Here is a 27,472-nt window from a genome sequence, read left to right as displayed (position 1 = left end):
TCCTGTTGCCGAGCACAGGCTCCGGACGCGCAAGGCTCAGCGGCCATGGCTCACGGGCCCAGCCGCTCTGCGGCATGTGGGATCTTCCCGGACCGGGGCCTGAACCCGTGTCCCCTGCATCGGCAGGCGGACTCTCAACCACTGCGCCACCAGGGAAGCCCTGGGGGGGTTATTTTAAGGGCATATAGGCAAGTTGTTACTGTAGAATATTTATTTAGATTTATCCTATAGATGCCACTCCCCTTCTGATACAGGTTTTCTTTGTCATCACTTCTTGTCTACTCCACATCTTTTATCAACCTAGACTCTGTCCCTATCCTTGTTTCTCAATTACAGACATACCAGGAAGCAGGGTTTTTCTGGCTGGATAATCACTATATATAGGCATATATAATCACATATATAGGCAAACTCTTCAAGCTAAGTGTTCTTCCTCATAAGTGACACTAAGCAGGCTAAGGATGGATGACATTGGAAGGATTCCATCTCTAATTCAACATTGGAAGGGTATCATCTCTAATTCAATCAACTTGGACCAAGTTAGCAGAATCATATGTAATGAAGCTAGAGATCTAGCTGAGCAGGACCACCTTTGACTGCTTGCTGAGAAGCTATCTTTGCATATTGAAGACTGCCATTCCCACTAGCAGAAAAGTAGGTCAGACAATACATATTTTACAATTTTATGTAAAATTTTAGTAAAATTTTTAGTAAAATTGCATTGCAAATTTTCATGGATTCATTACGATACAGATCTACTTAAATAAATATTGCTATGGAAATAATTTGACAAGAACAAGAAATGATGCCAGAGGGAATAAAGCAGGGATAATACATACAAACTCACAGTAGAGGCAGAAAAGATATTTTGTAAAATTTATTCTATGAATCTAAATAGTATTACCATGATGCACAAGCACATTTGCAAAAGGTTTCCCTCAGGAAAACCATATTCTGAACCATAATATGAACCATGCAGAAAGATTCATGGATCAGGAAAAAATCATACAGAAAAAGTTAAAAGATCATTAGATCATTATTTTCCTTAAAATTCAGAAAACTACTGTGCTTTACAACACTTATAGGTTTCACGTTTTGGTAACAACAATGTGGTAGGCAGAACAATGCCCCCACCACCAATAAAATAAAAAATTAACAGTCTTATTCCTCAAAGTGAATATGCTGGGTAAAATAAGAAGAATTACAGTTGCAGATGGAATTAACGCTGCTAATCAGCTGACCTTAACATGGAGAAATGATCCTGGATATTCCAGGTGAGCCCAATATAAGCACAAAAGTCCTTAAAAATATTGAATACAAGAGGGAGGCAGAAGAAGAGAATCAGAGAAAGATGTAAAGATGAAAGGAAGCTGAGTAAGAGTGAAGGGGTATGAGAAGAACTTGACCAACCATTTCTGGCTTTGAACATAGAGGAAAGAGGCCCCAAACCAAAGAATGCAGGCAGTCTCTAGATGCTGAAGAAGGAAAGAAAAGAGATTCTAGCTAGAGGAGATTAAGGTTACAGATGGAATTATGGTTTCTAATAAACTGACCTTAAAATAGGGCCAGTAGCATGGATTATCTAGGTGGGCAATTGCTAAATAAATATTTTATGTGAAATGAATGAACACAATGTAGGGAAGGGACATTTAAAATTGACTACTGATAAGTTAATACAAAAATGTGGGTAAGGGCTTCCCTGGTGGTGCAGTGGTTGAGAGTCCGCCTGCCAGTGCAGGGGACACGGGTTCGTGCCCCGGTCCGGGAAGATTCCACATGCCGCGAAGTGGCTGGGCCCGTGAGCCATGGCCGCTGAGCCTGCGTGTCCGGAGCCTGTGCTCCGCAACGGGAGAGGCCACAACAGTGAAAGGCCCGCGATGTTGGTGACGCAATTCTGAACGAAATTGTTTTCATTTTTCATAGACTTCGCAATTAAAAAAAATTACAAAATACCAAGGTGTAATTGAATAGATATGAGTATTAAAATCAAGATTCTAGTGCTTAGAAAGCTCAAAGCCAGATAAGTATAAATGCGTGTTAATATTTAAAGTTTATGTGTATTTGTATAGAATAACAAATTTATGGCATGCAAGTCTGAACAAAAACTCATAAGCCTTATTTTAAAAGGTCAAAAACTGTGCTATTCTCCCCTTCAAATTAGGGGAGTACTTTCTTTTTAATCATTTTATGAAATTGCTGTATATTTCATTTCAGGCCTTAAAAGATATGGCAGTCCCACTAATTGAAATAATTTTCTTCTTTATTCTAATTAAATCCCTCCCTTCTTTAATATGCACTGGAAATTTATGTCATAGAGGAGTCACCAATAGTTTATTCCCTGGATTACCTTATGGTCCACTCAGCAGTACTCTAATACTCAATTTAAACATACATTAAAAATGTTTCTTTATAATTTAATTGGAAGGAATTTTAGCTCAGTTAATGAATTAAAACTCATTCATGGCACAGACATGATTGTTCTGCCTCCCTTTAGTTTGTAGACTTTATTGCACATACCACCTGCTTGACACTCACTTTAAGATGTCTAGGAGTTTGGATTGTCAACTGGATTTCAGAAATTAATAATTGTTGACTTGTAATATATTTTCAGCTTTATTAAGGTATAAATGACAAATAAAATTTTAAGATATTTAAAATGTCCTGGAATTTTGTTTGTTGGGAGCTGATTGATCACTGATTCAATCTCCTTAATAGTAAGCAGTCTGTTCGGATTTTCTGTTTCTTTATGATTCGGTGTTGGTAGGTTACATGTTTCTAGCAATTTATCTATTGCTTCTAGGTTGTCCAGTTTGTTGGTATATAGTTGTTCATCCTCATATCTTATGTTCCTTTGTATTTGTGTGTGTGGTAGCAGCATTACAACTGCTACTGCATTTTTCGTTTATAAATTTATTTATTTGAGTCTTTTATTTTCTTGATGAATCTAGCTAAAGGTCTATTTTGGTTTTTTTCAAATTGTGATATTATTAATATATATTTATGATTTCTGAAATAAAGCTTGTAAATTATTAACATTTGGAATGAGCTGAAATAAAGGATTTATGTCTTATCTTTTAAATCGTCTCAGATCAAGCTCTTCCAAGGGCTAATGAACACATAGGAACCATCAAGATTAATACAAACATTCTGATCTCACAAGTAAACATAGATGAAGGTCCCACAAGTCACTCAGTAAGTAAGAATACATAGCAAAAATGATGAAACATTCTGTGCTTTGTTTCTGGTTATTTTTCAAGTGAACTATACGATTTTAAGTCTCTGCAATTCAGTTTGTATTTGTGTGCAATAGGAGAATTGAATATTATGCAAATTATTATTATACCTCCAAAAGTTCTTATACCAACGGCAATAATAGGCATCATCCATGCCATTTAATATTTAGATTAATTTCATGTAATTGATTCTTGGTACTTTTTTTAAAATATAAATTTATTTATTTAATTTTGGCTGCATTGGGTCTTCGTTGCTGCGTGTGGGCTTTCTCTAGTTGTGGCAAGCAGGGGCTACTCTTCAGTGCGGTGTGAGGGCTTCTCATTGAGGTGGCTTCTCTTGCTGTTGAGCAGGGGCTCTAGAGCACAGGCTCAGCAGTTGTGGTGCACGGGCTAGGTTGCTCTGTGGCATGTGGGATCTTCCTGGACCAGGGCACTTTTCTGTCCTAGTTCTGTAAAAAATGTCATTGGTAATTTGATAGAGATGGCATTGAATCTGTAGATTGCCTTGGGTATATGATCATTCTAACAATACTGATTCTTTCAATCCAAGAACATGGTATATCTTTCCATCCGTTTGTGTCATCTTTTGGTACCATTACTCAATATATACATTTTCTACTCTCAAATAAAACTTAAACTATGGATTAGTCTCAAGTTAATGTTTTCTTTAAAGTAAATATAACAAGTTTTTGAAAATGTAAAACAAAATTATTGTTAGACAACAATTTTATTTTATATTTTTGGAAAGCAAAAATAAATAAAACAACTGACAATGTACAGTGAGCCCCATCACAATGAAATCTCAATCATAGACAATGCTATCCATCTATTAATATCTCCTTTCTTTTGCGTGGGTTTGTGTGTGTGTATGAAATAAAATTCAAATGTGTAAATAACCATATTTATTCAAAATACATTCATATGAAACTAAGTATCTACACATATGTAAAGGGAAAGAATAATTATATCATCTACTGTGTCAGATGTTTTGAGTTTTATATGATACAGTCATTTAGTTACCCGTCTTTTCATCACACTTCATATTTCCAGAATATTTTATAGTGTTATCCATCTAAGAGATGAACACATGTTTGTGAATGACTGAATGGTTATTAAGATTGGTGAAGTTAAGCCATTCTCTTTTCAAGAATTTTGTAGACTCTGGTTTATGAAAATCTCTCAGAAAAATACAATGTGATGATAAATAAATATATTCCAAAAAAATAACATCAGAAGAATTTTAGAAAAATACCCATAATTCAATATTGAAAACATAATTGAAAACCAGAAATGCACATATTTGCCTTATGTTTGCCAATACTTGTAAACCAAAACCTGTTACTTAACAAGCATATGTAGAAAAATGCAAAATTATATCATCCATGAAAGTGAGAATTACAAAAATACATTTACTTTCAATCAGGGAAACAGGAAAGCTTATTTTGGTTTGAAAAAAAAAACAAAACACACAATTTTACATGAGAATTAATATGTCCTGTTCTGACTTTAGGTGCTATTGAGATTTGAATTTTAAAACATGTATGATTCAAGTAACCACAAGCAACAAAATACACATTAATGTCAATCATTGTTGATAACACTAGATAGTGCCAACCGAATCTGAGAGTAAAATATCTTTCAAGGAATACACCCTCATCTCAGGCAACAATGATGTCCATAGGTAAAGCTCCACCAAAAATGAATTGCTAATTCTAAATTATAATGCACAAAAGGAAATAATTTATCATGAGAATAAGCTAAAACAGTTAAGTGACAAGGGTAGATTTACAGGAAACTTAATTATGAATATTACAGTATAAAATAATATAAGCATGCTTACTACGATTAAATGAACAATATACTTTCAAAGTAGTCTAGACATATTTGAGAAAGATCTAACTAGAAATTCTTGCAATTAGAAGAATAACAATACAACTAAAATATAAGCTCAGTGATGGATATAAAACAAGTTAGCACAGCCACTTAGAGAATTTGTGTACCCGAGTATATATTTTAAGTTACAAATATGTGCATATATATTTGTATGGATTTATAGATACAGATACAGATACGATAACAGGTCAGAGAAAGAAAGATATGGAAAATATGAAGGAGAGAAAGAGACATGGGGAATACATTAAAACAACTGAGCATGAGTTATGGAAGATGCAAACAGAAAAGAATGGGGAAAATAATGAAGTAATAATGACCAAGATTTTTTCAGAACTGATGAAAATATGAATTCAGATTTAGGAATTCCAACAAAACCCAAGAGAAGTATGGAAATATAAACCTACTGACAAATAGAGTATCTTAAAAGAAGTTGGAGGGGCTTCCCTGGTGGCGCAGTGGTTAAGAATTCACCTGCCAATGCAGGGGACATGGGTTAAAGCCCTGGTCCAGGAAGATCCCACATGCTGCGGAGCAACTAAGTCCACACGCCAAAACTGCTGAGCCTGCGCTCTAGAGCCCATGAGCCACAACTACTGAGCACACATGCCACAACTACTGAAGCCCATGTGCCTAGAGCTAGTGCTCTGCAACACAAGAGAAGGCACTGCAATGAGAAGCCCACGGACCACAATGAAGAGTAGCCCCCGCTCAGTGCAACTAGAGAAAGCCTGCACACAGCAACAAAGACCCAATGCAGCCAAAAATAAAACAAAATAAATAAGTAAATAAATTTATTAAAAAAAAAGAAGTTGGAAAGAAAAGTAATAAATAGTAGACTGAAAGATGATGCTTCAACTCTAACAATAAATGCAGAGTAATAGCTTCAAAATGTGGGGAGAAAAATTTGCAACAGAAACTGTTTTATTCACCTAATCTAAGACTCCACACTGAAAAAAGAAATATATTTTTAAGTAAAAATAAATAGATAGATAACTTATAACAAACATGTCCTCAATGTAAGAGACTGTAAAGTCTGTACTTACAGAAGAAAGAATTTGAACCTAGAAGACTGAGCTGCAAATAGGAATAGTTAAAAAAGATAATGGCAATTATGTAAAAATTCTGAATGCTTAAAACAATGAAAGTAGCAGTAATGAAACTGTAAATAAAAATAGAACTGAAACACTGGATAACAGTAATGGAAAGACACAAAGGTGTGACCAGAATTAAGGCTTTCACAGAATCTTGGCATACTTGGAAGGAGGAAAGAAACAATGATAACTGTGTATGCTAAAGGGTATGTGATACAATGATAGAAACAGAATGTTTAACTTCCAAATCATACAACTAACTTTCTATATTATGAGGGTAAATAAAAATATTTTAATATAGCTATACTATTTTGATAAACACTTAATGAAGCATTTATAATGGTAAGATGTACTATATGTAGTATCAAAGGAACTAGCACTCTCAGATGTTCAGTGTTAGGGACAACAAGTGCTGAATCTTCTAATGTATGAAAATTGTACCATAATTATAGATGAAATAAATCCCCTGAATCTATGCTAATTATTCTTACATAAGTTAAATGTAGAAATTGAATCTGTTTTACTTGCTATGTAGAAGCTATGCAATGCATTTTTGATGACTAGAATATTTTCTATTTCCCCACTTGGTAAGAAATATGGATTGCTTTTCATTTGATAACCTAATGTTTTTTCTATATTTAATTTTTTTATAGAATATGAAGATTATGCAATCTTATACAGTTTGCTTAACAAAGATAAAAGGAGCTCTTTTAAGTGTCAGAAAACGGCAAAGTCAACAGTTTTCACAGTACTGAATTGCTAATTAGTGAGTTTTTCTCCTGCATATGTAACAATATCACTTTTAACAAAAGACCTAGGTAAGAAATATTGCCTATAGTAGGAAAGTTCCAAAAGTTTGGTGTCAAATAGACCTAAGTTTTCCAGTCCCTACAAATGTTTAGCTTATAAACAAGTGTAATTAGATCTGATACTTGGTTTCCTCAAAAGAGGTATAAAACATGTACAATATTTATCTCATTTTGGAAAAATATATAAAAATTGTATGTTAAGTCTGTAGCACTACATCTGACACAAAGTAAGTCCTCATTAAATGATGGCTACTAGAATAAGTTTTCCAACAATTATTTTATAATTTCATAGATGATTTTTATCACAAGACTCACTTTGACATCATTTTTCCTTTTTTCTGGAAAGTTCTAATTTTTGAGAAAAATATCAATATACCTAAAATATTATTAAGGTTGGGAAAAATCATGCTTTGTATACAAACAATTTAAACTTATATTCCTCTGTGTGTGTGTGTGTCTGTGTGTGATTAAATTGTCTGTATATTCTCCTAGTTTTTCTCAGATTATCCATGCTAATTTTTTCTTTATTCACTTGTTTCTAAATCAGATTCCAGTTTCATTTGGTTGTTTGTATGAGTTTAGAAACATTTTTTGTGTGTGTCAAATTTGTTTAGGAATTTTTTTTTGCAATAAAAGCCCTAAGCTTGCTACAAAGGATTATATAAGATTTATTTTCTAGTAAATAATTTAATAAGTTGACTATGTATGAATCATTATAATAGAAAAAGGAGCAGGGAAATTTTTTGATATGACTCATAAAGGTAGAATAAATGCTTCTGAATACCTAAAAAGAAATAGTTATTTGTCAAATCGTAACACTTGAAAAAAAATTGCAAGAGTGCAGGTGAATCCAGTTAGAATTTTTGCCAAGACATTCTTAACATACATTTAGAAAAAATGGAGAAAACTGACTTAATAATTTGGACAAAGTATATTCATAGAGAAAGTAAAGGAAAAAAACCCCAAAAAACAATTATATCACCAAAAAGTCCCAAATATTTAGGAACATACCAGAATTATTAAGAAAATATTTGTCTAAAGAAACAAATATTTTGATAGTTTTTAAAGGTCATCAGAATTATTACCTTGGACTTTTAATAATCACTGAATATAATTACATGTATATGTTGTAATTTAGAAAACATTTAAATATTTTTGAAAGCAAATGTTTGGGAGTGTGACCATAAGTAGCATAATAATATTATGGCATTCATAGCTTGTAATCTCATATTCATTAGTCAGTATCATGCCCATGACATACAGGAAAATGAAGTTTATCATATAAAAGTTGAGAATAAATTCAGTGATCAACAGCGAATGATCTTCATGATATGCAATTCAAGGTTTAAAGCCAGTAGAGCCACAGTTGTACTCTGAATCACACTGTGTGCACAGTAACTACAGTATTGCCTAAGATCATGGAGACTGGCTAGCACTTTTCACATACTGGAAAAAACGGAGAATACTGAGAATTTGGCCCTAACCCAATGTCTTCCCTTTCTTCTATCCAGAGATAGAAGCAGCCACATGAAGGCTCCTATCTTCCCAGACCACAAATGCACTAAGGATTCATTAAAAAAAAAAAAAACTGCAACACTAGACCTAAGCTTGAAAGCTTGCAAGAGCTCCAAGATGGCCCCGCTGACAATGTTATGCTTGGTCTTGTGGCTTCAAGACTCCTTCTGCCAATGGGCGGACAATACATTCTATCTGATGTTTGATGATCAACAAACTTTCTGTGAAAGGCCAGACAGTAAATATTTTAGGCTTTGTGGGCCATATGATCTCTTTCACAACAATTCAAACCTACAGTTGTAGCATAAAGGCAGGCATAAAATATATATAGATGAATGTGATTCCATTCTAATAAAATTTTATTGATGGACTTTAAAAATTTAATTTAATTTAATTTTTGCATTTTATCCCATTGATTAAGAAATGTTTAGGAATATAAAAACTATTTTTTTGTGAACCCCCAAAAAAAGAGGCAGGCTAGATTTGGCCGACTGGCAATAGTTTGCCAACCCCTGATTTAGGTCACCATGATAATCAGATATAGACAGAAAAGACCTGACAAAAATAAGTAACAATGCATCTAAGCTGTGCTATGAGCTCAGGAGGAAGGCAATCAGAAGGAAAAGGTCCAACATGATTTATCAGCTACAGAAGAAAGTTTACTAAAATTCTAAAAAAACCAATTACTTATACATGATTAAGAATAGCACAGGTGTTTTCAATGCAAAATAAAAAAAGTATCTAGAAGTAAAATGTATTTTTTAAAATGAGATGACTCAGTGGAACACCAAAGTTTCTTGAACTAAAAGGTTTGCTTTCTAGTTAAAAAATCAATAAGTCAAGTAAAGGAAAGAACAGCTGCCCCTGAGTCCTAAATTATGGACAAAGTAAAGGAAATATCCTAAAACATAAACAGAAAAAAAGGAAAGAGATTAAAAATATGAAAATTATGAGGAAAGAGACAAAATCCCTGGAGTTCAGATATTGAGAATTAATAACTAAATATTAAAAACCCAGGTAAAAAAGAATTGATAGTAAAAATTTAAAAAATGACAACAAATAATAGAGACTCATTCCTGGGCCAAAGAGAAATCCAAGTCTACTTTCTTGAATGCATTGATTTCTAGCAGACTAATCATGAAAGACATGCACATAGACATTTCCTGACAAAAGCCATACATTCCCACCCATTTTTAGGAACTAGAGCAATAATTTAAAATAAAAATGTGAAATATAATGAAATAAAACATGCTTTTTAAAATATAAAATTAATGAAAGAAAACAAAATTTAGCAACTTCTCCATAAATAATTGTCTGTAGAAAATGATGCCATACATTGAGATTGAAATTTTGAGAAGATACAGGTTTGAAGAAAGATTGGTCATTTTCAAAATGTTGAGTTTCAGATATAGAGAAATAGAAAACAATGTCATGGAATTAGTGATTAAGAAACTATGGGGTAGAAAAAAAATGTGGAACTCAACACTACATAATTCTTGGATAAAACTCTGGGAGTCAATGAAATGGCCCTGAAAAACATAGTGTGGTAAAAGAAGAGACAATACACGAAGATAAAATTTTGGTAACACCACCATTTATAAGTGAGTAAGGAAAAGAAACCAGAAATGAAACTCAAGAAGAACAGGTAGCACAACATGCTAGAGTAGTAATACAGAGACACCACTCTTCTTGAAACAAAATATAAAATTCTGAGGAAAAAACTTTGGGAACAATAATGGTAAATTCTGCCAAAAAGTTCAATTAAGAGAAGTGTTGGGAAAAAAATCAGCTTTCAAAATGTGGAGGGTTTCAATGTAATTAACAAAAGTAATTTCAATGGAGTGCTTTGACAGAAGCTATGTCACTGTCATTTGGAGTGAAGAGGTGAAAAGAAAGCAGAAAATATGTAATGTGTATATTTAAGTATTGTGTACTTTAAGATATTAGTATTCTTGGTTTTATGAATAAAGAAACAGTATCAGAAATATCAAGCAACTTTTCACTCACAGCCAAGTAACAGGATTCCTGTATTTGGGAATGATTCCATATATTTTAACCTTATATTGATTTATTTTCATTTATATTTATTTTATTTTATATTTATATATTTATTTTAACCATATGTTTAACATTGTAGTGTGTGTGTGTGCGTATACCTTTAATCCTAGAAAGGTGCTCCATTAGTAAAAATATTAGAAGGTCAATTCAGAAAAATCACAGGAATTCATATTTTTATACTCCAATAACTTCAGCTTGTATATTGTATAAAGATATAAATACTATTTTATTTTTCAACATGTTGGGACTGAAGATCTTTTTTATTCAACAGTACATTTTAGTTCCTTTTCTCTCCACTAAAAATGGTAGAAATTATATCAATATTATTTATTCATTTTTTATTAAGCATAAGTATTTGGAGAACATACAAATATGTTCAGATCATTTAAAGGGCATTCCTTCATTAGCAAATGTTTGGAAAGCCAAACAACATGCTTAATAAAATTATGAAAACTTATTTTTACTTTTTCCTCAAATAAAATTGCATACTTTAAAATATTTAATGCCTTAAAAAGGAGGCAAGAACATAAAATGGAGAAAAGACAGTCTCTTCAATAAATAGTGCTGGGAAAACTGGACAGCTACATATAAAAGAATGAAACTAGAACACACCCTAACACCATACACAAAAATAAACTCAAAATGGATTAAAGACCTAAATGTAAGACCAGATAGTATAAAACTCTTAGAGGAAAACATGGGCAGAACACTCTCTGACATAAATCATATAGCAAGATTATTTTTGATACACTTCCTTGAGTTATGAAAATAAAAACAAAAACAAACAAATGGGACGTAATTAAACTTAAAAGCTTTTGCACAGCAAAGGAAGCCATAAACAAAATGAAAAGACAACCCTCAGAATGGGAGAAAATATTTGCAAATGAAGCAATCAATGAGGGATTAATCTCCAAAATATACAAACAGCTCATGCAACTCAGTATCAAAAAAACCAAACAACCCAGTCAAAAAATGGGCAGAAGATCTAAATAAACATTGTTCCAAAGAAGATATATAGATGCTTTAAAAGCACATGAAAAGATGCTCAACATCACTAATTATTAGAGAAATGCAAATCAAAACTACAATGAGGTATCACCTCACACTGGTCAGAATGGCCATCATCAAAAAATCTACAAACAATAAATGCTGGAGAGGGTGTGGAGAAAAGGGAACCCTCTTGCACTGTTGATGGGAATGTAAATTGGTACAGCTACTATGGAGAACAGTATGGAGGTTCCTTAAAAAACTAAAAATAGAGCTACTATAGGATCTAGCAATCTCACTCCTGGGCATATATCCATATACACACACACAATGGAATATTACCCATAAATTTGCAGCAACATGATGGACCTAGAGAATATCATACCCAGTGAAGTAAGCCAGACAGAGAAAGACAAATATTATGTGATATCACTTCATCATGCAAATGGATCTACAAACGAAACAGAAACAGACTCACAGACATAGAAAAAGAATTTATGGTTACTAAAGTGGAGAGGGAAGTGGGGAAGTGACAGATTAGGAGTATGGTATTAACAGATACAAATTACTATACATAAAATAGAAAAGCAACAAGGATTTACTTTATAGCACAGGAAATTAACACCCAATATTTTGTAATAACCTAGAATGGAATATAATCTGCAAAAAAATCCCTCAAATCACTATGCTGTACACACATGAAACTAACAAAACACTGTATATCAACTGTACTTCAATTAAAAAAACAAATAAGCAAACAAAAACAACCAGAAAAAGATAACCAGAGTATTTACCCTTTGTTTTCCTAACTTTTAATTGTATCTGCACTTTATTGTTCAAATAAAAAAATCACATACAAATATGAGACTTTACTTGATCTTCCTGATCTTCTTCATGCAAGTAGAAACAATACCTCCTTCCTTTGAATTCCTGTAGTATTTTATTTAAGAATGTCTTTCAACAGTTATTACTATTTTATTTTGCAGTCATTAATTTTATCATCTCAAACAAAGATTGTAAAACACAATACCTGTTTGAGATTCAAATGTTATTTGTCTCAGAGATTTGAATAATATGAGAAAACACAATAAATATTTATGGAATTAAAGAGCTAATGAATAAATAAACACTATCCATGTGATTTTCCCCACTTTTTTACCTGATTTTCAACAAAGAATTTAGTACTCAACATTAGTTTTCTCAGTGTAGTTTCCTCCACTACGTGAGTATGTCAACCTACTTATACTCACACATTTATATGTTTAGCATTTAGAAGTTACAGAATATTATATATGAAAAATAATACAGTTTTAAATCCCTTACCCATACGCCTATTGAAAAATAAAATACCAAGAAAATAATCTATACTTCTGAAGGCAAGAATATATCGAAAAGAGGAAAAATTATGCTCAGAGCCTTTTGGGCTTTAGGGATAGAATAATTAAAACATGTAATTTCCAAGGAATGCTGCAGAAGTGTAAAAGAGATAATCGAGGTTTATTAAGTCAGTAGGACTACGTCCCATGCGGACACGCACTTAAGAGTTATAGAGAGAAAAAGAAAATCTGAACACAGAGCTTTTAGTTTGTGTGTGTGTGTAATAATGCAATTAGAGTTTAGTGTCAGAGTATATAATTATAATGTGAAGTACAGATCAGAAATTCCAGCATGAATCCTGTGCTTCATATTTTCATTATATTAATGTATGCATCTAATTAATCTATACTAATTGAAGCTAAATGTGAAACTCTTTAGGTTACAGTAAATTTTTATGTGTTTTGAAAACTCTAATTCAAGATATATATGATTACATTATAATATGCCCTTCAGATGCTAAATTTATATGGCAATATTCATATATCTAGTACACTTCCTTTGTTTTCTTTAGGTTCTATACTGAAGTGCTGTAATCTGCTAATATATAGTTTATAGAAATAACCCCCCAAAGTGCTACCTTTATATGGTCTGCAAATATTTTATCAACAAATGTTGCACTGGGTTTTAGTCTGCAGGAACATTAAATATTTGGGTTTACGCAAATTATATGAATAAAAACAAAGCAGACAATAATAATTAAAGGAAAGAGAAGAAAGTGAGAGAAAAAAAGGAAGGAGGAAGAAAAGATTATGGCCTTGGAATCAGAAGAAAAATGAGGAAAATTTAAGACAGAGTAGGAAAAAGAATTGGAATGGGCAGTTGGAAGGGTACCAAGATAAAAGTAAAGACTAGGCATAGAAAGGGAATGAGGTTGGAATGAGAAGGTGCTTTTGGTGCCAGAAGGAGAAAAGATATTGGGTTCTGAGCCAGATCGGGCTGTGAGGGTGCTGGTGTCCCTTACAGGATTGAGTTATGGCTGGAAGGGAGAACAGGATGTGCCTGGCCAGGAGCAGAGATACTGGAACAAAACTGCAGCATATGAAGTGAGAGGAATATGCTCAGAGCTGTTGGAGGTTGTAGTTATTTAATCATAACTTTGTTCCTTCTGGTGCCAGAAGTCTGATGGAACTCCCTCCCACAGAGGTCAAACAAATGATTTTCTCAACTCAGTCAATTACCCACCCTGTGAATAGAAGGTCAGAATGCTGACTAACCACAGTTTAAGACAAATGCGGTGCATTAGATGTGCACTTGCTCCCAAGGTTCCTGTGACCTAATCATTTTAGAGATTTAGATACTGCTTTGCTAAGGTCAGACTAACTGAATGATCAGTATGTTAAAATACTTGTTTTGATATTCTTATAATATATCCTTACTAAGGATATTATATAAACCATTAGGAATTATATAAAGTACTAAACAATAACACTTTAAGGAGATAGAATAGTTCAGTACTAACATACCTTACTAGAAATAGTTACTAGCTTTTGATTCAGAAAAAAGTGAAATTGAATCCCAAGTCTGTTATTTAACTATTTGAATTGGTAATTTAATGTCTTAGAGCCTCGGTGTTCTACCATTATTATTTAAATAGTAATACGAAACCCACATGGTTTGTGTAATGATAAACTGGGACTAAATCTTGTTTAGCACAATACCTGGTACACATAATAAATGATACTTACAGAAGATACTTGATAAGATCTCGCTATATGAACCGTTCCTAAAGGCTCTCAAACTTTCCCACTTTTACCAAACACATTTCCTTAAGCCACTCCTAGAACTATTACACTGTCTTAAAAACAATCCCTTTCTCCTGAATCTTTATTCTGCTGTTCAATCAGTCAAGTGCTGCTGTTTATTGGTGAGTAAGTAACAATTTCCTTCACAAGAGTTTTCAACTTTGGTTATGGCATTTTCTTACACGGTTCCTCTCTTCTGAACTCATTTGTTCCTATATTCTATAATCTTCTATTTTGAAAGAGCTTTCAAGTGTAAAAACAAATCATTCTTTCTTACCATAACTGATATGTCTTATATTTTAATAGCCCTTTATATTTAACAATACACTGATACGAATTACACAGTGTATCATATCTCATTTTGCCTTGTCTCCCCCAAATATCACATAAAAATCTTAATAGAATGTGCCAAGTCGTATACCTCTTTTAATTCTCCATTGAGAAGAACAGTGCCTTGTCACTGTACAGGGGGCAAAACTTTCACCTCTATACTCTTAAGGTTTTCCTCTGGCCCTGAGAATTAAACTGACATAAAACAGATTAACAGGAGAAAAGCATTCAGATATAAGTTTTATGTGACGTGGAAACCTTCATAAGGAATGAACACCCAAATAAGTGATTATGTCTATTAGGATGAACAAAGAGAGGCAATAGTGGAAAAATAACTGAATTATGTGTTAAAGCTAAAAGAAAATAAGAATTATTTTAACAAGATCTGTTTGTACAGAACTCTTTTGGTCTCAGGTTCTTGTCCTTGATGATAAGAATGTTACTTTCCTTCTGATACAGGTGTTACCAAACCAAACTTGGGTCTTCTCACCTGTGCACAGTAAAGCCAATCTACTGACACCAGGTTGTAGTGAAGGAAAGTGTAGCCTTTATTGCAGGGCACCAAGCAAGGAGTCCAGGCAGCTAGCGCTCAAAAGACCCAAACTCCCCAGTGGCTTTCAGGCAAAGGTTTTTAAAGCCAGGGTGAGGGAGAAGGGTTGTGGGGTATATGATCAGCTCATGGATACTCTTCTGATTGGCTGGTGGTGAGGTAATTGGGAGTCAACATCATCAACCTTCTGGTTCCAACAAGTCTGGGGTCTACATGCTTGTGGGCAGCATACAGTTAACTTCTTCCACCTGGCAGGGGTTTTAGTATCTGAAAAACAGCTCAAGGATATGGCTCAGAATATTATCTGTAGCCCTTGAGAAGGAACTAAAGGTTCTTGACTTTGTTTAATGGCTAAACTATTACTATTCTGTCTTGCTTGGCTGTTTTCCTTTCTTTCTGCATTTTCTCACTTCTCTGATTAAATTTATTCTTTGGAACTCGGGGAAAACCTAGGAGGCTAAAGATTTTCTACAGATAAGAAGCAGGTGGAGGACACGGTGGGGGGTGGGTGTTCCCGGATGGCCCCATCGGGTCCTGCTCACATAGGAAGGACATCCTTAGCATGGGCAATTCATCTTCTGCTCTTAAGAAAAAGAAGGAAGGTCACAGTGTTTTTCTTGCATTTTCTGTTTTGCAAGTGCCTTTAACTCAAAATAGTCAACGTGACAGAGCAGCAAATTTGGGGGTGGTATATTCTGCCAGCCTTCACTGGTAAAATAAGTCCAATAAAAATTGAACGGTCACTTAATTTGAGAAGTATATATCAGAGGATTGCAACACCACAAATTCCTTTTCATTTTGAAGTCCTCTGCTGAGTGAAGACAACACTAAATTAATATTAGTCATTTTTATTAGTCGAAGTTTTATCTGTGATATCAGTGCAAGGTTCCTGGGCCAAAGCTAGATATTAGCAACTCTGCATTCTGAATCTAGATATTGTCAGAAATATATCTACAGAGGTTGACAGGAAGGAAAAAATTCTATGAAAACATATCAACTCTACTTACACTATTACTGACAAATGTCTCAGACCAGGAAACCCAAATCTTTTTGTTTCTTATCTCTTTTTCCTTGAATCTCAGAGAATATTTACATAAATTATTGCAAGAACAAGTAGCTGGAATAAGGAGAAAATGGCAGACAAATAGAATCAGATGAATGGCAAGAAGCAGCATGATAGCTTCCGAGTTTAGCACTAAGGTGGCCAAGGCTACATAGCTTCTATGTGTCCCAGGCCTGTCACTAGACAGGGTGCCATTTGCACAAGAGAGAGATGTGGGTCGGGGGGAGGAGATGGCTGACTATAATGTAAATATCTACCAGAAAGTGGAAAAATAATAACAAGGAATGTCAACTTGATTTTTAAGATAGTGTTATTATTAATTTTTAAAAAATTAATAAACAGAAACCTCGGTCAAGTAGATGTGGGATACCAGAAGTTAGAGCTTTCACACCCTGCAAAGATAGCAGAGCCCAACAGGAAGAAGAGATTCCTCTTCTTTCCTGTCAAGGACTCAGCCAACAAAAAGCCATGGTCTGTTTGTTTCTGATTCCCTCTAACTTCCTTTACCCTTTTATGAAAGTGTTCTTCTTGGGACTTCCCTGGTGGTCCAGTGGTAAAGAATCTGCCTTCCAATGCAGGGGAGGCAGGTTCGATCCCTCGTTGGGGAACTAAGATTCCACATACCCTGGGCCAACTAAGCCCGAGCACCACAAATACAGAGCCCACACGCTCTGGAGCCTGTGCACCACAACTAGAGAAAACCCGCACACCACAACTAGAGAGAAGCCCGAGTGCCGTAAGTGGAGACAAGCTCGTGTGCTGTAACGAAAGATCCTGCATGCTGCAACCAAGACCCGACTCAGCCAAAAAAATAAAGAAAATAATAAAATATTTAAAAATAAATAAATAAAGTGTTCTTCTTTCCTTACCATGTGGTGGCTTGCACATGGCTCACCATGGCTGCAGACCCCAAACTGCAATTTTCTGCTTATCCCGAATAAACCCATTTTGCTGGAGAACGCGGTGGCTCCAGGGTTGCTGAGAAAACAGGTGAGGTACCCATGATTGAGCCCATTGTGCTCACTGCTTATCTCACAAGACCCTGGAGTTTGAAGGTATTTCTTTTTCTTGGATCTGAGCTTACATGCTCTTTGTGTTTGAAGCTCTCCCATCTTTACTTAGGATCTTTTTAAAGGTTTCATCTTTCTGGTTAAGGCCTTGTTTTGTACATAAATACTCCTTTGGCACTTTGGTCTGACTGGAGATCAGACTGTTTCACCGAAGCTGGCTAGTCTTCAAACCATTCCTTCCGGAACAGGGTTGTTTCTCTGAAACAATGCCAATTTTTTCAGCCTTTGGCCAATTCCTTTGGAAGGGCTATCTTCTGGAGAGTGCCTTAAAAAAAAGCATTTTGCCTGGCTCCTCTGGGACCAAGCTGTCTTAAGACTGGCTAAGATGGCTTGTAAACTGTTCAAATTAAGCCATTTGTGCTGTAAACTTATTTAAGCTGTTTGAAAATTGTTCTTTACTCTAGAAGAAAAACCTCTAGGAAATGGCATCCCAGTATCTAAGTGTCTTGAGGGAGCCTCACTCCCTCCCCGCAGGGAATCTGGCCAATTTTATGTTTAAAAACATGGTCCTTCCTCAGGTATATTTCTAACTGAATGGACCAACCTGACCAAAGGCAATTTAGAATATCAGTTGCCATTATGGGGAACTTTTGAAATACCCAAACTTAATTTACTTAAAACTGTACTGGACTACAATAGCTTGAAAGTTTCCAGAACTGAGTGGAATGCTTATTTCAATTAATATTTTGAAGCTTCCTAGCATTATTAGGAATCTAAAATTGCCTCTGTAAAATAAAGTTTTAAAGATTAACTGAGGCAAACAAATGACTAAAGAAAGATAAAATGGCTCCCGCAGCCTCAGAATCTTCTTCCTTGGCTTCCCCTCAGACTCTGTCATTGGCACTATCTTGTCTCTCTCAGCACCTCCTGGCCAGACTCAGCCTCCAGAGCTATCTTCCTTCTTCCCTTCTACACCACCTCCACCTCCACCATACTCCCAAATTTCCCATACTAATTCTCTTGCCAAACTTCCCGTTTTCTCTGAAACTCTCCCCACTCCCTTTTTCTCTGACTGGTCAGAACCTGTCCCTTTAAAATTAAGCCTTCTGAGGATCCTGAGGCTAAATTTTTAATTTTTTATACTTTCTGGATTAAAGCTGAACTGTGAGACATAGTCAAAGATTTTCCTAAAGTAATCAAAGATCCTCATAGATTTGCTAAAGAATTTAATATAGCCATCCACACTTATCAACCTGGTTTCTCTGACTTACATCACCTAGTTCTTATGCTTGTTGGTAAAGGCCAGGGCCAGCACTGGATGAAAACTGCTAATTGGGTAAGTCTTGAAAAGTCTCTAGAATTAGAACTGGGAGACCGGCCTGCTAACTTACGATCACATTCAGGCAACTGCTAGGCAATTTCATCGAGCAATTCTTAGCGCTATTTGAAAGCCTGTTGATTAGAACAAAACTCAAGTGTGCACACAAACATCTAAAGAACCTATTCATAATTTTTACAGTCAACTTCAGAATGTTTTAAAAGAAAATTCTAGTCTTCCTTCAGATGCTGATTCCACCTGAATAGCTTTTAACTCTATGCTTATTAATGGGGCTGAACCAGGACCTTTCCCTTCCAGTAAAAAGGACCAGGATGGAATGGGAAATTCTCTCTCTTTTTTTTTTTTTTTGCCGTACGCGGGCCTTTCACTGTTGTGGCCTCTCCCGTTGCGGAGCACAGGTTCCGGACGCGCAGGCTCAGCAGCCGTGGCTCACGGGCCCAGCTGCTCCATGGCATGTGGGATCTTCCCAGACCTGGGCACGAACCTGTGTCCTCTGCATCAGCAGGCGGACTCCCAACCACTGCGCCACCAGGGAAGCCCTCCACTCCACATTTAATTAATCTGGCAACCAGCTCTCTTGCACTCCAGATGAGTCACCGCTAAGGAAGACCACCAAACTTCTTAATCTTAAACTCCAGCAAATGAAGGCTCCTAAATGAAACCAAACCCCACCTAGTTTCTGCTACTATTGAAAAGAGGCAAAACATTGGAAAGGAGATCTTTACAAATTTAAGCACTGTAGATACCTTCAGCTCACTAGCCAGCCTTTCCAAAGTCCTCCCTAATGATGGGACTACAAGGAACTACTGGGCTTCCTCCCAATCCTCCCTCTTGACTGGCTTGGAGGAACTTGTCTCCATATTAGGGATCAGTCTCTTCCAGTCCTGACACTGGAGCCACACTCTTAGTGCTCAGCCCTGCTACTATGAAACAGCTCCTGCTTCGGAGTACTAAAACAGTTCAACTAGTGGGCATCTCTAATGAACCTCAAGAGGTTCCTGTCCCCGAACCTATTCCTTTTTGTTTGGGCCCTTTGAGAGATACTCACCCTTTTCTCCTTAGTTCCTCCGCCCCTATACGTTTATTACGCTGAGACTTCTTAGAGAAGCATCATGCTTCTAATTCTGGAAATTGATAGTAGTCATCAAAGTAACCAACTAGGTGAATTAAATGACCCTTTGACATTTTTCATTTGTTCCTTTTCTGATGGAACTAGAGCAGATTCTGGCAACAATGATCCTTTGTCCCTTTTGAATCAGCTACCACTTTCCTTATGGGCAAAATCTCCAACTGATGTTGGCAAAATTCACAGCCACCTCCCAGCAAAATTTAAATAGACCCCTCAAAACCTCTTCCCAAAATTAATCAATATCTGTAGGTCAAGAAGCCCTGTGAGGCATAACGCCCATAATACACGTCCCAAGGTTTCATTATCCCCTGTACTAGCCCTGTAACACCTCCATTAAACCAGTGAAAAAAATCTAAGGGCCCAGGGTGGAGGTTTGTCCAGTACCTCACAGCAATAAACAACACTGTTGTCCCTTGATACTTCACAGGTTACTAACATCCATTTCCACTGAAAGCAAATTCTCTACTATAACTGATTTATGCAGTATATCCTTAAGTATTCCAGTTGATGAAGATAGCCAATACCTTTTTTGCCTTCACTTGGGAAGAAAAACAATTCACCTGAACAGTAATTCCTGAGTGTTATACTGTGAGTCCCTATTTCCTGAAAGTCCTGAAGGCTGATCTGGATGCTTTGTTGCAATGTGGATGATTTGCTTCTTTGCTCTCCTTCTCAAGCTTCCTCACAGGAGGACAGTGTCCAGTTGCTAAAGCTTTTAGCCTTAAAGGGACATAAGGACGCCAAGAAAACTGCAGTTTGCCCAAACTCAGGTTCAATATTTAGGGCACTGGATATCAGAACAAGTGCTACACCTACATCCCAATAGATTTCCTGGTGTCTTAAAGCCCAAAACTAAGTGCCAACTGTGGGGTTTTCTCAGGCCAGTTGGTTATTGCTGAAATTGGATTCCAAATTGCTCTCTTTATGGGCAAACCTCTATATGTTTTACTCAACAATAACAATCCCAATCCAGTTTTATGGGAAGAACCAGATAACACAGCCTTCAAGACCTTAAAGGAGAGTCTGATGAACTCACCTGCCCTCTGGCATCCCAATGATCAGATTCCCTTTTTCCTTCTTGTATATGAAAAGGAAGGGAATGCCCTTGGGGGACCCACCCAAAAACACAGGCACCACTATCAACCGATAGGGTATTATAGGCAGCAACTGGACCCTACGGCATGGGGATATACCCTTGCCTTCGAGCCATTACAGCCACTGCCCTTTTGATTAAAGCCACAGAGAAAATCATGGAATCCCTTCTAACCATTTTTGTACCTCATGCAGTAGCAGCTCTCCTGACTTCTCATCACAGTCAGCATTTCTCAGCCAGCTGCCTCATCTCTTATGAAGGTCTTTTATTAACTGTTCCTCACATAACTCTTTTACTTTGTAATAAACTTAATCTGGCTACTTCCCTCCACATCACTGATGAAGTCCCTTACGACTGTAACGCTAACAAACTACCTCCTGACTCCTTGTGATGAGTTACAGGAAACTCCACTGGGTAATGTTGACTTCTCATGGTCCACTGATGGTTCTTATTTAAAAGTGACAATGGTAAATATTGTCCTGGAAATGCTATTACAACTCCTTTGGATGTTGTTGAGGAATCATCTCTACATATTGCTACTTCAGCACAACAGGCTGAGTTATACAGTCTTTTATGAGCTTATATTTTAGTCAAGAACAAAACTGCCAATATTTATAGTAATAGTATATATACTTTTGGAGTAGTTCATGATTTGGGGATAGTGTGGAAGCAACGTGTCCTCCTTACTTCCAGTGGAAATACAATTAAAAATGGTCCCTGTGTTCAGGAATTATTGGATGCAATACTTTAAATCACTGCTTTAGCTATCATTAAGATTCCAGGGCATTCTAAACTTGATTCTGTGGAAGCTAAGGGTAATCGCACCTTGCTGATATTTCTGCAAGGAATGCTACCCTTTAAGGGATCAACAGCAGTCAAACCTCTGTCATGGTCCAACGGGCTATTTCCCCAAATAATAATTTAGAAAAACTGGCTAAAGAAGCCCGATAATTGGCCTCAGAAAAAGAAAAACAAGATTGGGAATTCAACAATTGTTGGTCTGATAGAAAGAGGAAGCTCTGGTTTGGACCAAATAACAACCCAGTCTTACCAGACACTAAAATTCCCACTCTTCACTACTGTCCATGAATCAAACAATTAGTCTACTGACAAAATGGTAGCCTTCATGAGTCAATATGGTGGGGAAACATTAACAAAGCTGCATAAAGTGCCTGCCTCACTTGTCCCACTTGTCCGAAGTACAACCTAGGGAAAACTGCTTCCAGTCATTTTAAACTGCCTAATGGACCACTGAAGGTCTGGCAAATGTATTCAGACAACTTCCTCTGTTTCATGGATATAAATATGCTTTAGTCATGGTCTGTATGTTTCCACACTGGACTGAAGTCTTCCCTTGCAGATAGGCTACTGCCTCTTCCGTGGCTAAGGTCCTGTTGGTAAAGATTATTCCTACCTGGGTAACTCCTCTCAAGCTCCATAGATCAAGGAACCCATTGTACTGGCCAGGTGCTCTGACAAGTCTGCACTGTTTGGCTAGTTTTACAGCACTTTCATTGTGCCAAACATTCTCAATCCTTTGTTTTAGCCTAATGCAATAATGGCATTTCTAAGACTCATTTGGCATACTTTGTAGAGGCCCTCCAAATACTTTGGCCAAAATCATTGCTGTTGGTCCTTCTAAATCTCACATCCACCCTTTTGGAACTCATAATCTCTCACCCTTTGAGACAGAGGATACCCACTGCACTTGGCACCTGCTTCTTTTGACCCACACGAATAAAAGAAGAGAGACTCCAATACTGCAAGGACCTAATTGCTTCTATTAAAAATAACCATGTTTTGGTACAGCAGTCTTATCACAGCGTGTCCTCAGGAGATGAAGGCCTTAAGCTTCATACCTTGCAACCTTGAGATTTTATCTATTGGAAAAACCCCTTCAACCTTGCTGGTTGAAGTACTGCTAACAAACCCTTGTGCCACCCAATTCTAAGAAACAGACTCTTGGATTCACGTGACACACCTAAAGAAAGCACCAAACCTTGACTAGACCTGCACATCAACTGGTAACCTAAAAGTAAAGATTTCCCAAACTGAAGCAAATGATATCTGATGAAACAGCTTTCCCAAGACTACCTGGATGTTTGTCACCAAATCTTTGATGATGACAGAATTCAGATGATTTCAAGTCTTTGATCTTGAGAACATATGAACTTCAGATAAAAAGTGCCTGAGAGTTCTCTCTCCTGCCCCTCATTGTTACCTGAATGTGACCTTAATAGGTTTCCAATCTGTGAACTTTCTCTCTGATGTGAGACACTACACCCAGGGAAGATCCTTCCCTTTTGAGGGACAGAAAACAGCTGAAACTAGAAAACCTGACACCTAATCAGTGAGGTTTCCAAGAAAGAACTTGATCAAAAGAAGAAAATGTAAAAAATTAAGAGACCTTGGGGCTTCCCTGGTGGTGCAGTGGTTGAGAGTCCGCCTGCTGATGCAGGGGACACAGGTTTGTGCCCTGGTCTGGGAAGATCCTACATGCCGTGGAGTGGCTGGGCCCGTGAGCCATGGCCGCTGAGCCTGCGTGTCCGGAGCCTGTGCACCGCAACAGTAAGAGGCCTGCGTACCGCAACAGTGAGAGGTCTGCGTACCGCAAAAAAAAAAAAAAAAATTAAGAGACCTCAATTAGAGTTGGGAGACCAGAAGGGGGAGCTCTCATGCCCTACGATGACAGCAGAGTCCAAAATGGAAAAGAAAGACTTCTCTTTCCTGGCAGAGATTCAGCCAATGAAAAGCCATGAACTCTTTGTTTACTAGAGCTCTCCCAACTTTCTCTCCCTCCCAATAAAAGTGTTCTCTTTTTGTTGCCTTCTGGGGCCTTGCACATGGCTCACCATGGTTTTTGGCCCAAAACTGTCATTCTCTGCCGATCCTGAATAAATCCATCTTTGCTGGAAAAATATCTGGCAGTCTATTTGTTTCAGGTCAAACATAGTTACCTGTGAAGTAACAGACTGTTCAATGCCCAATTAGAAGGCAACTTCTATTCCAAGACCAATATCAGATATGAAAATAGAATTTGGGGTGAGAATATTCTGCTTCATAGGAGAAGGCCGAAGTATTGATAGCTCTGCTTAAAATCCTGTAAATTTTCAGATAATTTCTCTTAGCTGTTTGCACTGAATCTTCACAGTCTTACAGAGTTTTCCCAATCGGAACTCATTACCTACAATGCTCTGAAATGTGTATTCAAAATACCTTGTTTCATGCTTAGTAGTTTTTATTTTCTTCCTTCCACAAGAACACATTTTCTAAAATTTTCTGCAACAAAAATGTATACTACTGTCTTTTGAAAATAGACTTATCAGTCATTTGAATTGACACTAGTCCTAAAAATTACACATCAAACAGACACATTTGCTTCCTCATGAAGGTCCACACATGAAAGTTAGAAATTATCATCTCTCTCCTGGGAGCATTCCAGTGGCTACATGGTGATAACTAACACAAGAACATTTCTGAACATAAGTGCTGAACACATGTAGGAAATCCATTTTAGGAGCAGTAAATAGAGAACAAATCACAGATTCTGGTGACCTCTGTATCTTCCATTATTTTATATTCCTAAACCTTATTCCATCTTACTTCCTAATTCCATGCTCCCTTTTAAACTATAAATTAATAGATCCTCAAAGTAGTTGGTCTGATCATAGTGTAAAAGTGATTTAGGTAAATTTTTCTTAGCTCTTCATTTTTAAATGTAATTTTAGCCACTCAAAGGAAACTTAGATATAAATGTAGATTATGTTTATATGATATAATCAAATGTGAGTTTATTTATTGGCTATAACTTGTTATTCAGGTAATTAGAGCTAGATAGGTAAATAGGTAGGGCCCCTGGCTCAAGGAACTTAACACTGTGAGCAGATCACACAAAATACTGAGTAAATCAGGAGGAGAGAGTAATCAGGTCTGGAAGATAGCAAGATCAGACAAGTGTGTACTCTGTTCTTTTAACCCTCTAGTTATTTCATTAGTATTTCAATAGTAGAGAGCTACTTCTCTCTACTATTTCATTAAAAAAAATACTCAAATGGTGATCTATGTTTAATATCAAATACATTTGATATATTAGCATCTAGCACATAGTCACTGGTTTAGCTTCCACCTGCCTGCCAGTAAATTAACTGTGATGATTATCATACATTCATTTACCATAATAATTATTAAATAAGCCCCTATTACGTTCCAAACATTGTTGTAAATTTTGTGATTCAGCAGGGAGCGATGCAGAGTATAACACACATTAAACCAGTAAACATATCATACATAATATTTCATATACTGCTGTGCTATGAAGAAAATAATCAAGGTCAAAAAAATAGGAGTAAATGGAATGGGATGGGATTGTTTTGGAAGGGGATTTAGAGAAACTTCTCAAGAAAGAGACCTCTGAACAGAGACCAGCTGAATGAGGAGTGCCCCCTATGAAGATACAGCGAGGGAATTCCAGGAAGAAAACAACCAGCAAGCTTAGAGATACTGAGGCAGGAAGGGATCAGAATAGTTGGAGGAAAGAAAGAACAATGTGGCTGAACTGTAGTTGACAAGGAGGAGAATGGTACTGAATGATACTGTAGAAGCAGATAGCAGGTAGACTGCCAAAAATAAATAGGTTGATAAATAAACAAACAAACATAGGACTTTGGCTTTTTCTGTAGATGTGATTTAAAGCTACTGAGGGATTTTTAAAATGGAAGATACTGCTTTGAATTGCCCTGGGGGAAGGGTAAGGAACAAACACACGGCCTGACTGGCAATAGTGTTTGCAGGCTGACCAGTTAGGATGTTACATTAGTAACACAGATGAAGGACTACGATTCCTTGAAATCAGTGTTTGTTGTGGCGATAACAAGAAGCGTCTGGCTTCTGGATATGACGTGATCATAGATAACTGGTATACAGATAAGGGAGATAATGAGGAAAAGAGAACCTTAGATTACTCTGAAATTGTACCCTTAGATAGTATGTAATTGGTGATTGTATGGGTAGTAAGTCATCTGGATGCCAAATGGATATTTGGGCAAGCCCATTTGCTTTTGTCCTTGGTCACGAACCATTCTCAATGCTTCTTTTCTGTGCACTGAGTCAGGGGGGCTGACCCAGGAGGGAACCTGACATTTGAGGACAGCCTCCTTTGGGCTCACTTGCAACTAGAATTCTCACTGGGTTCAGTCAATTGGAGGAGGATTTAAATGATCTCCTAAATGCTATTGATTTATAAATATATTTTTCTAGGGAAAAAAGTTATTCTCCTTTTTGTGTCTATATATGAAATGTGCCTATCCAATAAATATCTAAACTCAAAATGTTCCATACTGAACATTCTCTGGAAATATGCTTGCCTTCTTGTTTCTCTCTTGAATCACACCACAATTCTGTAAATTCCTGAATCTAAAACCTATGAATACATCTGATTTTCTAACTACCAGCATATACTAGTTATTAAAATCATATTAATAAAATCCAAAAATATTTTTACTAAAATTTTCTTTAATTTTTCTCCTTTACTGTCTTTCATAGACATGTCATCTCTTCCTTTGGACTGTTCCTCTAGCCTTCTGTGCATAAATTTGTTCTCCAACTTACTAACTGAATGGCCCTACTAAAATTTAACTATTTTGATGTATGTCATCTATAAAATCTTCAATTGCTTCTCAATAGTCTGGGATAAAGTCTAACTGTCTTTTATTTACACATATAACTCATTATTTTTTGGTTTTGTTAACACTTCATGCTCAACCGTCATCATACACAAATCCCCATCCTTAGTGTACACACACATACACAGGCCACAATGGGATCCAGTAGAAATAGTTATATTCAATTTTAGGCATACACAGCATAGTCTGCATCTAACCCTTGCTTTGATCACCCTCTCTCTCTTGCATAGAATACCCTTTGAACCCACTTCTTTTCTTTTCTTTTTTTTTTTGGCCACGCAGTGTGGCACGCGGGATCTTAGTTCCCGGACCAGGGATGGAACCCATGTCCTCCTGCATTAGAGGAATGGAGTCTTAACCACTGGACTGCAAGGGAAGTCCCAAACCCACTTCTTCTAAACAACTATAAATATAATTGGCTCGACTTGCTTCTTATGAAATGTTCTTTGTCCCAGTTAGAATTATCTCACTTATTCTTGATGCCTCAAAAGAATCCACATTTCTATATTTATACCTCTAGCATTTCCTTACAAATACTAGTTTTATTTCTATCTCCTCCAATTAAGCACAAA

General features: G+C 36.3%; 1 pseudogene; it reads right to left on the bottom strand.

Moving 5' to 3' along the window:
* Nucleotides 1-17,760, bottom strand: part of LOC112410038 (protein enabled homolog) — a 54,538-nt pseudogene extending 36,778 nt beyond the window's left edge.
* Nucleotides 17,761-27,472: the final 9,712 nt, after the last annotated feature.

This window comes from Neophocaena asiaeorientalis, unplaced genomic scaffold, assembly GCF_003031525.2.
Source record: "Neophocaena asiaeorientalis asiaeorientalis breed wild unplaced genomic scaffold, Neophocaena_asiaeorientalis_V1.1 scaffold158, whole genome shotgun sequence".
Taxonomy (NCBI): domain Eukaryota; kingdom Metazoa; phylum Chordata; class Mammalia; order Artiodactyla; family Phocoenidae; genus Neophocaena; species Neophocaena asiaeorientalis.
Note: the sequence above shows the minus strand (reverse complement) of the source record. Positions and strands in the feature narration are given on the sequence as shown.